Source organism: Pongo abelii, chromosome 8, assembly GCF_028885655.2.
Source record: "Pongo abelii isolate AG06213 chromosome 8, NHGRI_mPonAbe1-v2.0_pri, whole genome shotgun sequence".
In the NCBI taxonomy this organism is placed as follows: Eukaryota; Metazoa; Chordata; class Mammalia; order Primates; family Hominidae; genus Pongo; species Pongo abelii.
Genome location: NC_071993.2, coordinates 80,763,764 through 80,778,207, shown reverse-complemented (window position 1 = coordinate 80,778,207; position 14,444 = coordinate 80,763,764). Strand labels below are relative to the sequence as shown.

The 14,444-nt window shown below is 37.5% G+C and overlaps 1 protein-coding gene across 5 annotated transcripts in view; it reads right to left on the bottom strand.

Annotated features, from left to right (window-relative positions):
- JMJD1C (jumonji domain containing 1C) overlaps positions 1–14,444 on the bottom strand; it is a 362,577-nt gene that overhangs the window by 296,646 nt on the left and 51,487 nt on the right. The window contains exon 2 of one of the 5 annotated variants that reach the window (XM_054522543.2): positions 11,951–12,016. The exons of the other annotated variants lie outside the window; for them this stretch is intronic. The gene's annotated coding sequence lies outside the window, so the exon portion shown is untranslated. The remainder of the gene's footprint in view (positions 1–11,950; positions 12,017–14,444) is intronic. 5 annotated transcript variants of the gene reach the window in all.

Below are 14,444 nucleotides of genomic sequence, written 5' to 3'. Positions count from 1 at the left end.
CAAGATTAAAACAACAACAAACAGTAAGCAAAGGACTGAATTTGAAATACCAAATTAAGAAGATGAAAGGAACTGCAGACAGGAAGGAAGGAGAAATAAAAGTCCAAGAGGACTTAAACCATAGGGCTATAGAAATGAAGAAAGAGAAAGGACTCAGAAAGAATATATAACATTACAATCAAAGGGAATTTCTGGTTTTTGAGTCTGTGAATCACAAACCATTAGGAGAAGCAATATGGCAGAGTACAGAGATAACAGATTTGAAATCAGAAATCTGCATTCAAATTCCTGCCCTGACACTTACTGATTGCGTGATTTCAAAAACTCTTTTGAGTTTTTCCTAAGTCAGCACTATGCATAGTTTTGTTTTGCCAGACAAAACAGTAAACAGATTGTGAGCTGCTGTTTTTCTACTTAGCCATGTATTCTATAATTAAATCAATAGTTCTATAATATAAGATAAATCAACATTTTCATCAAGGGGTTTAAGATAATAATTCCGTAAACTAGCTAGAATAAAAATATAAATTCTACACAAAGGGATTTTATCCAATTCGATAATTTCAGACAATGTTTCAACATTAACAATTTAGTAAACACCAGTTGTAAAAGTACGTAATCCCTAAACATTTCTTTGTCAGATTAAGAATTTTATATCTAATAAAAGTGTGAAGCTGGATGCCATGGCTTACACCTCTAATCCCAACACTTTGGGAGTCTAAGGCAGGAGGATTGCTTGAGCCCAGACGTTTGAGACCAGCCTGGGCAACACAGTCAGACTCCATCTCTACAAAAAGTAAAAAAAAAATTAGCCAGGCATGGTGGCTCATGCCTGTAGTCCCAGCTACTTGTGGGGCTGAGGTGGGAGGATCTCTTGAACCCGGAAGGTCAAGGCTGCCATGACCTGTAATTATGCCACTGTACTCCGCCTGGGCAACAGAGCGAGACCCTGTCTTTAAAAAAAAAAAAAAAAGTCTGCTAAAATCCACACTGGAAAAACTATTTATCTGAAATTAGGCAGACATATGATCACTATCAAATCTCCTAACAAATAAAATTAGCAGTATTTGTTGCCATTAAATCTACACCACCAAAATTGTATTAGTAATCAAATAACAATCCCTTATCCAAACTCTTTCAACATATTTTGGTATTAAAAGTTTACTGGATTTTTATAAAGTTAAATATAGTTTTTTTTTTTTTTTCATTTTATTTTATTTTTTTGAGTAACAGTCTCACTTTGTCACCTAGGCTAGAGTGCAGTGGCATGATCACGGCTCAATGCAGCCCTGACCTCTCAGGCTCAAGCCATCCTCCCACCTCAGTACCCAAAGGAGCTGGGACCACAGGCGCACACTACCACGCCTGGCTACTTTTTGTATTTCCAGTAGCCAGGATTTCACCATGTTGCCCAGGCTGGTCTTGAACTCCTGAGCTCAAGTGATCTCCCTGCCTTGGCCTCCCGAAGTGCTGAGATTACAGATGTGAGCCACTGCGCTTGGCCTATAGCATACGTTACGGTAGTTGATTATGGTAATATAGTACAAGTCCTTACATTATGGTAGTTAACTATGGTAATATAGTACAGTTCCTAGGCAATATATAACATCTCTGAAGGATTTAGAACAGAACTCTAAAAGTTAAGCACATTAATATTTCTCCTATAAGAAATACTCAATTCCTATTAAGCTCTACTAAAAAAATGAGTTTAGTCAGTCAGGTTTTGCTTCCAAATGAGTCATTAAAAAATGTAGTTGCTACAGCTATTTGAATTTCAGAATTGCAGATAAAGAACAGCGGACCTACAGTTATTTATCTGACCAACACTGACAGAGTATAAACTAGGGTTTATGATATATGTGACCTAAAAAGCCAATCTTGCCCTCTCTTGCTAATTTCTGAAATATTAACGATGTATCTCTTCTGAAATTTCTATTTAACTGTGAGGAGTTATGGCACACTTCCTAATATAAAAACTCAATGCTATTTCTTATTTGTAAATATTTAGAAAGTTAGATATTTATACTTCATACACATTAAAACAAATTAATTTTTACAAAGCTTTGGGATACACCTGGACACATAAAAGCAGAACATATCACCCTTTTTGAAAATCATCAGTTATACAAAAATCAGTATGAGAAGACTCTAACATCTGAACACCAAATAACAAATTTAAAAGGTTCAAGAAAATGCTGCTTTCATTATTCAAAAAGAGTGAAGTGAAATATTACCATGTGTATCAGTTAACATACTTTTGCTTCCAAGGCAAACAAAAAGGAAGCAAAACAGACTTAAACCTTAAGTAAATTTATCCTCCCAAAATGAAAACTCCGTAAGAGAAAAATCCACAGTAGTATGTAGGATTCAGAAAAAGTTTGGTCAGTCACATTTTTTCCTACTACCGTGTCAATACTATTAACCTCTGTATGTCAGCTTTGCCTTCAAATTGGTTTACCTTAAAGTAGAAAAATGGCTGCAGCAGTTCCAGACTCATACTCACACAATGCTATCCTTGAAATCCCTCCAACTTGATCCATTTATGGCCTGTACCAATCAATGGAGTTCTATTCTGTAAGTTAGCTTAGAAAAATCATGGCCCATCCTGTAGTCAAACCACACAATTGGATAAAAGATAGAATGGATACTGGGGAGGGGAAGGTACACAGTGCCTTAAGAGAAACAAAAAATTTACAATTAAGAGAATAGTAAGGTCAGGTGTAGGTGGCACACACCTGTAATCCCAGCATTTTGGGAGGCCAAGGTGGGAGGCTCACTTGAAGCCAGGAGTCCAAGACCAGCCTGGGCAACAAAGTGAGACCTCATCTCTACAAAAAAAAATTAAAAAATTAGTTGGGTATAGTGGCACATGCCTGTAGTCCCAGCTATTCAGGAGGCGAGGTGGGAGGACTGCCTGAGTTGAGGAGTTCCAGGCAGCAGTGAGCAATGATCACACCACTGCACTCCAGCCTGGGTAACAGAGAAAGACCCTGTGTCAAAACAGAGTAAATAGTAATAGAAACTTAAGATGGTTAGTATGAATTAAAATATTCAAGTTAACTTATGATATTCCTTTATTATTCAATAAGCATTTATGAACACCTAAGTAAATGCTAGGTACTGTACTAAATATGAAAGACATTTCTTGTATATAATTTGAAATTGTCTAAAAATAATATATAAAATCTATAAATACAGGAAAATAGCCTGTATGCTTTCAATTACATCGAAATATCTAGTTAACATTTTTACTTTCACATGCAATAATATCCCTATACAAAGACGATAAGGTTTCACATGGTAAAATTTCTATAGTTCAACTATTCTAATGAATGAAAACATTCCCTATTTAAAATTATTGAAACTTATTGAATTCCCTATTTAAAATTATTGGAAATTATTCGAATTCCCTATTTAAAATATGTGCCAGAACATACAGATAATGGGTCAAAAGATCATATAAAACAATAGCCCCTTGAATTTTACACAGAAACACAATTAACAACATGTATTGGGTGATCATCACCTTCTTTTAAAACTAGCTAGCGGTAATAACTGCACAAGTTTATGTCCCACCATTGGGACAATTTTGTCATTTTCCTATATTCAAGTCTTTATCACCAATAGCAATAACAAATTCAAGAGTGTGAAAAATAGTTGGCATACTTACATCAGACATAGAAGTCTTTCTACCTACCAAAAAAACCAATTTTGCTATAGTAAACCTATCAAGATCGTATTGACCAATGAAGTAAAAATCATTTATTCATTCATACGGTCAACATTTTGTAAACAGACCAGAAATCAGCATTTTTAATATTGATGCAAGACAACATAAATGTCAGACTGACATAAAGAAACAAACATACAAGGAAATGTAATGCTACCAACTAAATAAGAAACTTAAATGAGAAAACTAAGCAGAAATGTGTAGACCCAAAAACAAAAAGGTTTTATTTACATGCAAAATCATAAATCACTTTAAATTTCCTAAACATGAATATTATTCATATTTAAGACAGAAGTTTTGCAAAATAACATCAGCTGATACACATCTCAGAACAGTTTAAACTCTTCATTCCCAGGTTATCCCCTAAATACAAGCAAATTTATGGGTTTGGCCTTTAATACACAGTATGATTTTTTATTGTCCTTTTCTCTATTGAAAAAACCAGACATATTTTATTAAATACTTACACTTTAGACAGAACTGGCTTGAAAACAGAAATACAATCAACCTAAGCATCAAAGAAAGGTAGACAGATGGGTGTATGGATGAATGGATGGACAGATAAGCAAATAAATAAATCACTGAGATCATAAATGGAAGCGAAGTTAAACAAGAGGAGAGTAAATTGATGTCTGCTCTTCAATTAATATTACAATATTATTCAAGGACAAATATGCAACAGTACTTCTCAACTGCCAGTTTTCCTTACACTATCAATTTTCTAGAAAAATTCCTCAAAAAGTAGAACAGCATTAATGTCAAAAATGTATCCCAAGACAAAACTAAGTAATGGGGCTAAAAAAGAAACTCAAAATGAAAAAGGTTCACAATGTGCTGTATATATTTCAACTTCTTCAACAACTTTGTCCTCCTGCATAAAAAAGGCTTAGATATTTTGTTAGCAAAGATAATTCCAATACAGATAACCCAAAAGGTTCTCAACCCGTATTTTTAAAAGTTGACAAACTATTTGAAATTATCCAACATAACCTAATGAAAACTCTATTAATTAAACTTATTACTTAAAAGATTAGAAAGTAATATCACTATAACCCTTGGCTGAAAAAATAAAACTTTAATCTTACTTTATTTGTATCAAATTATATATGTTCATATTGTACAAGAAATAAGTCTGCTACCACGCTGTAGTAAAAAATAATTTAATCCCAAAGATATCCATGTCCTAATCCCAGGAACCTGTAACTGTTACATTACATGGCACAGGAGAATTAAAGTTTACAAGGAATTATGGTTGTTAACAGATGGCAAGATTATCCTGGATTATGTCAACCAGCCCAAAGTAATCAACAGGGCACTTAGAAGTGTAATGGGGAAGCAGGAGAGTCAGAAGGAGATGACTAGGGAAAAATGGTCAGAGATACAACTTGGTTGGCTTTTAAGATGGAGGAAGGGGGCCATGAGCCAAGGAATGTGGACAGCTTCTAAAAACTAGAAAAGGAAAGAAAATGGATCTCTCCTAGAATAAACAGTCTTGCCACACTTTGATTTTAGCCCAGCAAAATCCAGGTCTTATTTGTGATCTCCAGAACTACAAAATAATAAGCGTATAACATTTAAACCACCAAGATTACGTTAATTAGTTAAAACAATTACAGAAATTTAATGCACGTGGCAATTCCTCATACATAAGACCCAAAATAAGAATAACTGATTATCTTTGAGACACAATATTCCCTCAACTACTTCGAAGTTCTTATTATCCTTCCAAATCATGTGCCACAGGTGTATCCAGCCAGGACTTCTAGTAGACTTAATAGGTTTTTAATTATACATATTTGTAGCTTTAAAAAAAATCACAAACTAGCCTATTCAACATTTTCCACACAATTTCATTTTATATATTTATTTATTTATTTATTTATAGGATCTCACTCTGTCGCCCAGGCTAGAGTGCAGTGGCATAACCTTGGCTCACTGCAGTCTCAACCTCACTGAGCTCAAGTGATCCTCCCACCTCAGCCGCCCGAGTAGATGGAACCACAGGCATTGCACCACTATGCCCGCCTAATTTCTGTATTTTTTGTAGGGACAGGGTCAAACTCCTGCGCTCAAGTATCTTCCCATCTCAGTCTCCCAAAGTGTTGGGTTTACCGGCGTGAGCCACTGTGCCTAGCCTAATTTCATGTAACTTAAAATCTACTCTGCAATAATCAAAGTTGAACAGGAATATTACATTATGTTAATGCTAAACTGTTCCAAGTTTCGTTTAAGAAATGTGAATGTAAGAAAATCTGGGAATAAATCTAAAATGGTAGATTCTAGGCTAAAAAAACTAAATTAGTAATATTCAAATTTTCAAATAAAGACAGATTAAAAAACCTCATCAAGGGTTCACATAGGTATGGTTCAAGATACATTTTTCTTTTTTTGGTAAAATTTAGATATGGTGAAACACAAAGATAGCATGAATTCAATAAGTTTTGACAAATATATATACCTGTGTAACCAACAATCAGGATAGGAAACATTTCTATCACCTGAAGAAACTCCTATTCTTTCCAGTCAATCTCTACCATCCACAGATAATTTATTTTTTAATATCCAGCTTAATACCTTACTAACATATGTAAACTTACTCTTTACATCACTTAAATTCCCAACTAAGAAAGCAATTAAGTCATTTATATATACAAAATTTTTTTTTTCCTTTTTTATAGATGGGGGGGTCTCACCTATGTTGCCCAGGCTGGACTCTTAATAAGACCTGGGCTCTAGCAATCCTCTCACCTAAGCCTTTTACACAAACAAAATAAAAATAGTTACTGAATTGAACTGCCACAATTTCTAGAACCACTAACATCACCAATACTTTTTAAGGAAGATTATACATTTCTGTACGAAAATAACCAGCCAAAACCTTCAAAACTACCTCTATTTTATGTTAGAAATACCTATTAGCAAAACACACCTATTTTGCAATACCGAGTCAATATTAATACATGCCGCATTAACCATATCATTGACTACAGTGATGAAAACCCGAGTTTACAAAAACACACTCAGAAACTATTAAAATAGGTAGGTAAAAAATATTAGGTAGATACCTGTACAGATATTACAGTGAATTTGGAATTGTAATCTTGCATGCACACAAAGGGAAAAAAATTCCTAAATTTGAAGTTTTCAGTGAAAAAGTAAATGGCTCAGGGCACTACAAATAAATTTCATAGATTACGTATTCATAAATCAACCTTTGGAAGTCTAGTCCATGTCTTGTCTCTACTCCGCCCCTTATCTTCAAGCTGTCCCTCAGTGAGAATGTACTTGGAACACAACAGAGCATATTACAGCTCAATATCATGCACATACCTACGCTACTCAAAGAAAACACTGGCAGTGTCACTCACATGTTAAGAAACCAAAAAAAAAAAAAAAGAGATAATCAATTCTGCATGGCATTTAACATTTCAATTGACAACATTTTTTGTCTTATTTAAAATCGTATAAAACCCAAAAACAGCTTGACTCCAAAGCACTATACCTTTCTAACAAAAAAAGCACATTGGGGACAGAAAGAGAGATTACCCTCCATACCAAAATTTTTCACTTTTATCCTTTACGGTTAGAAAGCCAAGCATCTATTAAGGAGAGGATGAATCCGGGCACAGCCACCACCACGGCCTCTGCCTCTGAAACACATAGGAATCCCCGGACTGTGTGGGAAGGTCTCTTTCCTTTTCTCCCTCCCCTTCAGCAACCTTACAGGATAAGTTTTAAGTCTCGAGCTACAGCACTATTAAGACTTTTCCAAGAAAAGAGATGCCAGGGAAGCTTGGCCGCCTATCGCTATGAGTGGTCCGCCCCCTACCCCCACCTGCCCGCGCGGCGCCGGACTCGCAGCTCCGCCTTTCGGGGAGGTCTCCGCGGCCGCCCAGGCGCCACAGCGGGGAGCCGCGGTCGACCCCTCCGGGATGGGGGCCAGGGTAGCCTCCGCGGCTATCCCGGGAGTCCCGCTCCGACACCACCTCCACAGGGGACGCCGCTCGGAGAGAGGCAGGAACCCAGGCAAGGGATGCGGGCAAACGCGCCAAGGGTTCGGCAGAGGGGCGTGACCGCCAGTTGGCCGGGCTGAGCGAGGTGCCAGAGGGAAGCCCGCAAGGTACGTCTGCGAGAGCCGGGTGCGGGTGCGGCAGGGGAGAAGGGGGGCGCTCGCTCTCTTACCGCCAGGTCCGGATTGCGGCTGTCCCTGTGTGACACGGCTCGGATGACCCCCGCTCGCCAGCTTCGCCAGCCGCGTCCGCTCTCCCAGCGCTCCGGACGCGCCTCGTCGCCGACCGCCACACACAGGAACCGCTTCCCCACCAGCTCCGGCCGCGTCTCCACCGCCATAGCTGTCGCTGCCGAAGCGGCCGCTGCCTCCTCCAGTGCGAGGGAACCGATTAAACCTCACTCCTACCGGCCGCTCATGCTGAGGAGAGCAGCCTGGGGCACAGAAGCGGACCTGAACGAGCACAGACTCGGGACGAACCGGCCGCTCTGCCCCGGACACGGCGACCTCGGGCCCTCCCCCAAACACTCCTTTGGACTCCCAGATTCGCAGCCTTGTGCTGCAGCGCCACACCAGAAAACTGAGACAAAACCCAACGCAGCCGTCGAAGACCCAGAGGCAGCCCAGCCGCCGCCACCGCGCCGCGGCCAGTACTGCTCCGTCTCCCTCCCCGGGCAGCGGCGGCGCGCAGCGCGTCTCCTTCCGCCGGCGCGGGCGGGGCAGGAGCCGCGGGAGGGTCGGCGGAACCACCGCAGACGGAAAGTAGTGCCCGGCCCTGCGGAGGCGGCGGCAGCGACCACTGGGTCCGTCGAGATCGAGAGGCGGCGGCCGGAGACGAAAAAATGAAGACGGCCGCAGGGAAGTAGGCGACAGCTATTCAAAGCTTTTGGGGGTCTACCTTTATATTCGTTGCTCCCTCAGAGGTGGAGGTGAGGGGAAAGTGAAGTGTAGTGGTTCCACTCTGATCACAAAATAAACTCCTGGGTTGACGCCTCACCCGCGGCGCGATGTTCAGAGCATACAGCGCTCGCCGCCTGAGTTAGCCTGAATTAGCAGTCCCGCAGTAACAGCAGCAGAGCAGGACAACACTTCTACTGAAAACTAAGCCCCAAAGTCACAGCAGAACCAACCGTTCATGACTTCAAGGGAAAACGAGGGGGAAAATGTGATCCTTTCATTCTTCTCATTTGTGGTGGTACTAATTACATGTTTAAGCTATTCACAGATTTAAATTCGTCACTGCTTTATTATAAGAACAGCAAATGCTCCGTGGCGGGCCCTTGTCAACGTCCTGAAATTTCACAAACCGTGTCTGCGACAGTCTTAGTACTTTTAGTACTGGTACACAGCTCAAACACACTGGTCAGATAATAAAAGCAGAGAAAATCCCCAGATTCAGTTATTAGAAAATACCATGGAAAGAAAAGGATTTTAGCCAATCACAATTCAAGAAAATAAATATTTATTTCCCATCCAATTACAATAGGACTCCTTAACCCACACAAAGATCTCTAACTTGGAACAATCACTCTTCTTTGATCAACTTATTTAATTGTTATAAATCAAACCTCCCTACAAATGTCAGTGAGCAGTTCTATTTCAGGCACCCTTTATACTGCTTTTTTTTTATAGGTAGTCCAATATTCTAAATTTCAGTTTCTTAGAGATTTTCCTGAACCTCTATTAAAAAAGTTAACAGAGTTTACACTAGTAATCTGAATGTTTAAAATAACTATAAGGCTTTTATCTGTTTTCTCTAGAACACTCAAGCTGGGCAATTTGAAGTGGAGAAACACAACCACTGCTAATAGGTTAGAAACCAAAATTATAAGGAAGATGGATTTTAATAATCATGGTCAAATTTTGCTAAAGACCAAACATAGAACTGTAATAAATAGGCTGGGCACGGTGCCTCACACGCCTGTAATCCCTGCACTTTAGGAGGCAGATCACCTGAGGTCAGAAGTTCGAGACCAGCCTGGTCAACATGATGAAACCCCATCTCTATTAAAAATACAAAAAATTAGCTGGGCATGGTGGAGCATGCCTGTAATCCCAGCTACTCAGGAGGCAGCAGAATCGCTTGAACCTGGGAGCCAGAGGTTGCAGTGGGCCGAGATCGTGCCACTGCACTCCAACCTGGGCAACAAGAGCAAAACTCAGTCCCCCCCAAAAATACAAACAAAAAAAAACCTGTAATAAATTAAAATGGCAAAACATACCCAAATATGCATATTGGCAAGTTCAGAGAAAAACTTAATTTTGCTTGGGCAATTTTATTTCCAAGTCCACTTTTTCAGTGTACACTGTATAATACTTAGCAAATTATCTTAAGAATTACAGATGAAGATTTCTAAAATCAATGTAGATTAGGGAGCCAGTAAAGTGACTTGGTGACAATAATTCAACATATGTAAAATAAAAGAGTAGGGAGATCAACATCCAGATACCAAGTCATCAGTGATCTGCTTTGTGACCGTGGGCATGATGCAATTGTAAAAATGCAAAAATGCCTGAATCCTAATTTTCAGTGATATCCTAGGAGCAAACAAAACATACAAATAAAGTCATTTGAGAAAAACATGCAAATTCATCAGTTATTACATAAATCCCACTCACCAAATTACATTCTTAAGAGTATAGGTTGCTGGTTGCCTTACATAAAACTGCCAGCTGTTTTCAATTTTGTAGGCAAACTGCTCTAAATGGGCCCCTAGGAACTCCCACTACATGTTTAATTCCATCCTTTTCAGTCCTCTGAAAAGCATGTAATCCAACAAATCAATCAAAATATTTCATGTATAGAAACAAAGTTTTTCAGGACGGCATATATCCCCAAAATATTTTTAATCAAGTGTCTTAATATTTTTAGAACTCTGGTCCAAATTCTCTTCTACTAATCCCTTGACTATAGCCAATGCCTAGAGTTTACACTAATTTGTGGATATTTTGCTGTTGGAAAAACTTAAAAGTACATTTTTTTAAATGTAGAATAAAAAGTCCTTAAAGATTTTTTGTTTGTTTGCTGGCATTTTTTGCTTCATTTTGTATTAAGGGGTATTTGTATTATTTTATTTTTGCCAGCAAATCATAACTTTGTAAATAACAAGGAATTTAAAAAATTTTTCAAGTCGGTTTTGAAACTTCAGAATATTTGTTTCTTAACTTAATGTTTCCTTACATTCTTTACTTCCATAAAGATACTCGGAAACAGAAGAGTAATGGTATTTGTTTTCATTATACAGGTAAAAAGAATGACAGTGAAGTACTTAAAATAACTAAGTTTACTTATAGAAGCTGAAAATTAAACATATAAATTAGATTTTCTAGTCTTTCCATCCCCACGTGTAAATATGTCCATTAAATATGTCTATACACACATCAATTCAAGCAAACCTCCTACATCAAATATCTTAATCTACACCAAAGACTGGGAGATTATTTGATTTTTTCCCTTTTTAGAAGTTCACAAAAATTTATTCATAAAAACAGCTTGGGCTGGATGATGGCATGTGCCTGTTGTCCCAGCTTCTCTGGAGGCTGCAACTGGAGGATCTCTTGAGCCCAGGACTTCTATTCAGGCTGGGCAACATCACAAGACCCTGTCTCTAAAAAACATTTTTAAAATACAAAACAAACCCACAAACTATTTTGTTTGTTTTTTTAAAAAAACTGACTTATAAAGGAAGAAAATGTATTCACTGCAATAAGAACCATAATTATCTACTTAGTTTAGTTTGAATAAGCAAAAGCCTAGTAGTTATAGATTTTTCACTTTTTGACTTGGTATGTAACTGTGGAAAGTGTCCATCATCTGCTCTCATACATACTAATATTTTATGCCACTATACATGTCTACTTTAAATATCACAGATATTATCTAACACAGACAAAAAGTTCAACACATCTTTTTAGCCACCACTTATAGAACACTTACTATGTGTCAGACAGTATACTAAGTACTTTACACACGTAATCTCACTTTGAGGATGAAGAAAATGAGGTTTAGAGAAGTTTAGTAACTTACCTAAGAATACATATTAAAGAAACTGGTTTTCAAAACCAGATCTTGTGATAACAAAGGCTCCCTGCTATTAACTATTATACTAAAAAGTCACTTAAAAGAAACATGAAGGTCAGTTATCAAGTTGTTTCATCCTTATTTACAGTTTACTCATAGTTGATGTGTTCAGTATTTATTTAGCACTTACTATGTGGGTCACATCCTGCAAGGTTCTGGAGATAGGACCTTTATCCTTGAGAAGCTCACAGTCTATCTGGAAAGATAGACAATAGAAATGCTTTGGTTTATTTAATTAAGGAACTATCAATAGAATTTCATCCAAATTTAATGCATTTTAACAAATATTTTTCAAACCTATTATAACTTGAAGGCTTTTATTAATTCTCAAATGTAAATAATGGACTGTGTTTATGAAGTCTTAGATTATATATATAGATAGCACTAAGAATCGTGCAAGCCACTATTTAAACAAGGGAAACCAAGAGTTTCAACTGAATTATGCAAGTGGAAGACCAAGAATAAATGGAATATAAATTTATGTTACCATTTTTTTATTAAACCTTAAATAATTTGTGTTTGGGGTTTGTATACCCTAAGCACTTATTTAAAATGAATTCCTCAATCACATTTATGATAATGATAAATTAACTCAAATATCAAAATATCACTTCCTCAAGGAAACCATCCCTGATTCTCAGACTATGTAGGATTCCCCAATAACAGATTTTCAAAACATGCCTTATTTGTCTTAGTACTACCACAACTGTATTTACACCATTTATTGTGTAATTGATCATTTATATTTTTTCCCTTTATAGGATATATAAGCTCCATAAGGCATCTTTGTCTTGTTCATAACTATACTCCCAGCAGCTACCAGGCCTTGCTAAGAGATGATAATACATGTTATAGCATGAATGAATGAATGAATGAATATAGCAAAATGTACCTTTTTCTAAATCTAACCCAACTAAGAGGAACTTAGAATCTCGGATATAAATGAGAGTTCCTGTTCTTCCTACAGGGTTATTCATCACCTTCAAAATAATGTCTTATCTACATTATCTCATTTCATCATGGAGGTACAATGTTAAGCCTTCGAAAACATGCTTCAATAGAAAAGCAAGGTTTTTCCTGGGAAAATTTCTAAAGAACAGATGTAGAAGGAAGAGTTACAATTCTCAAGAAAAAACATTCATTTCATTACCAAACTACCAATTTAATACAAACCCAAAAATGATCCTATGAGTGTATATCCAAAACACTAGTCTATTCTTAGTCTTCTAAAAAGAACAGTCTCAAATAACATCCTTAATGGAGCCAATATACAAACATAACTTTCTGACTATCTTCTTGATGCCATTGAAGGAGGGAAAGAGAAGAAAAAAAGGAAGATAGAAAAGAAATGAAGGAGGAAGTGAAGCAATCTCTATTGGGCCTTCTAATTGTACATTCTATACATCTGTTATCCAGTTTCCAGTTTAAATTCTGGCTGCACAGGAACGTACCACTTCTTTTCAACATTCTCTTCTCTATTAAAAACAAGGTTGATTTTTAATGATAAAAAATTAAAAATTTAGAAAGAATACACAAAGCATCAGAAAATTCCTAATCTGCTGAGTGAGGAACTACAATAAATAAAGAAATGGAAAGTTGCCATTGAGCACACAGTAAGAGTCTTCCCGGGGTGTCCCACTGCACTTTTTCTCTGTTCATCATCCCTATCATAAACGCTCCAACTATTAACTACCATTAAAATATGCAAGTTTGCACTTTGCAAACAGGTTAGGTTCCAAAAGGGTCGTGTTCTTATTAATCTTACAAGCTTTCACTATTGTTACAAGTTAATAGCAGCAGGATAAAAGTCTTCTGTTTACATCCATGAAAGTTCATTAAGTAAAGGAGGTTCTAAACTTGTATTAAAACTATAAATGAAGGAAAGCCAATGTAAAATCTAAACTAAAAAGTAATACAAACTCAAAATCTCTGCATGCTAACCATATACTCCATCTATGTTCTTCCTCACCAATGAAGCTAGGTATTATATAATGAAGGAACTTTATGATCAAGAACACACGTAATTCAGCAAGGAGCAAAGTATACTTTCCTGTCATGTGGTAGGTTCAAACCCCCAAAATGTTAAAGGACTGACAAAAGTAATCTTGCTTAGCAAAACAAATATTGCTAGAAAGAGTTCAGCATATGCTATTTCTCAAAGGTCTCAAAGAAGATATACATAGATTAATACTAATATTACTACATACTAATTAATTACTAATATTAATACATAATAATATAATACAAACCAAAGTACTAAATAACAGTTTTTAAACATTGTAAAACTGCTTCTTTACTCTGCTTTCCAACTTTGGTCATAAAACCGTTATATTAAAACAAATAGGTCAGGCATGGTAGCTCTCACCTGTAATCCCAGCACACTGGGAGGCTGAGTGGGGCGGATCACCTGAGGTCAGGAATTTGAGATCAGCCTGACCAATATAGTAAAATGCCTTCTCTACTGAAAATACAAAAATTAGCTGGGCATGGTGGCACATGGCTGTAGTGCCAACTACTCGGGAGGCTGAGGGAGGGGAATCACTTGAACCCGGGAAGCAAGAGACTTCAGTGGGCTGAGATTGCACCACTGCACTGAAGCCTGGGCGACAGAGTGAGACTCAGTC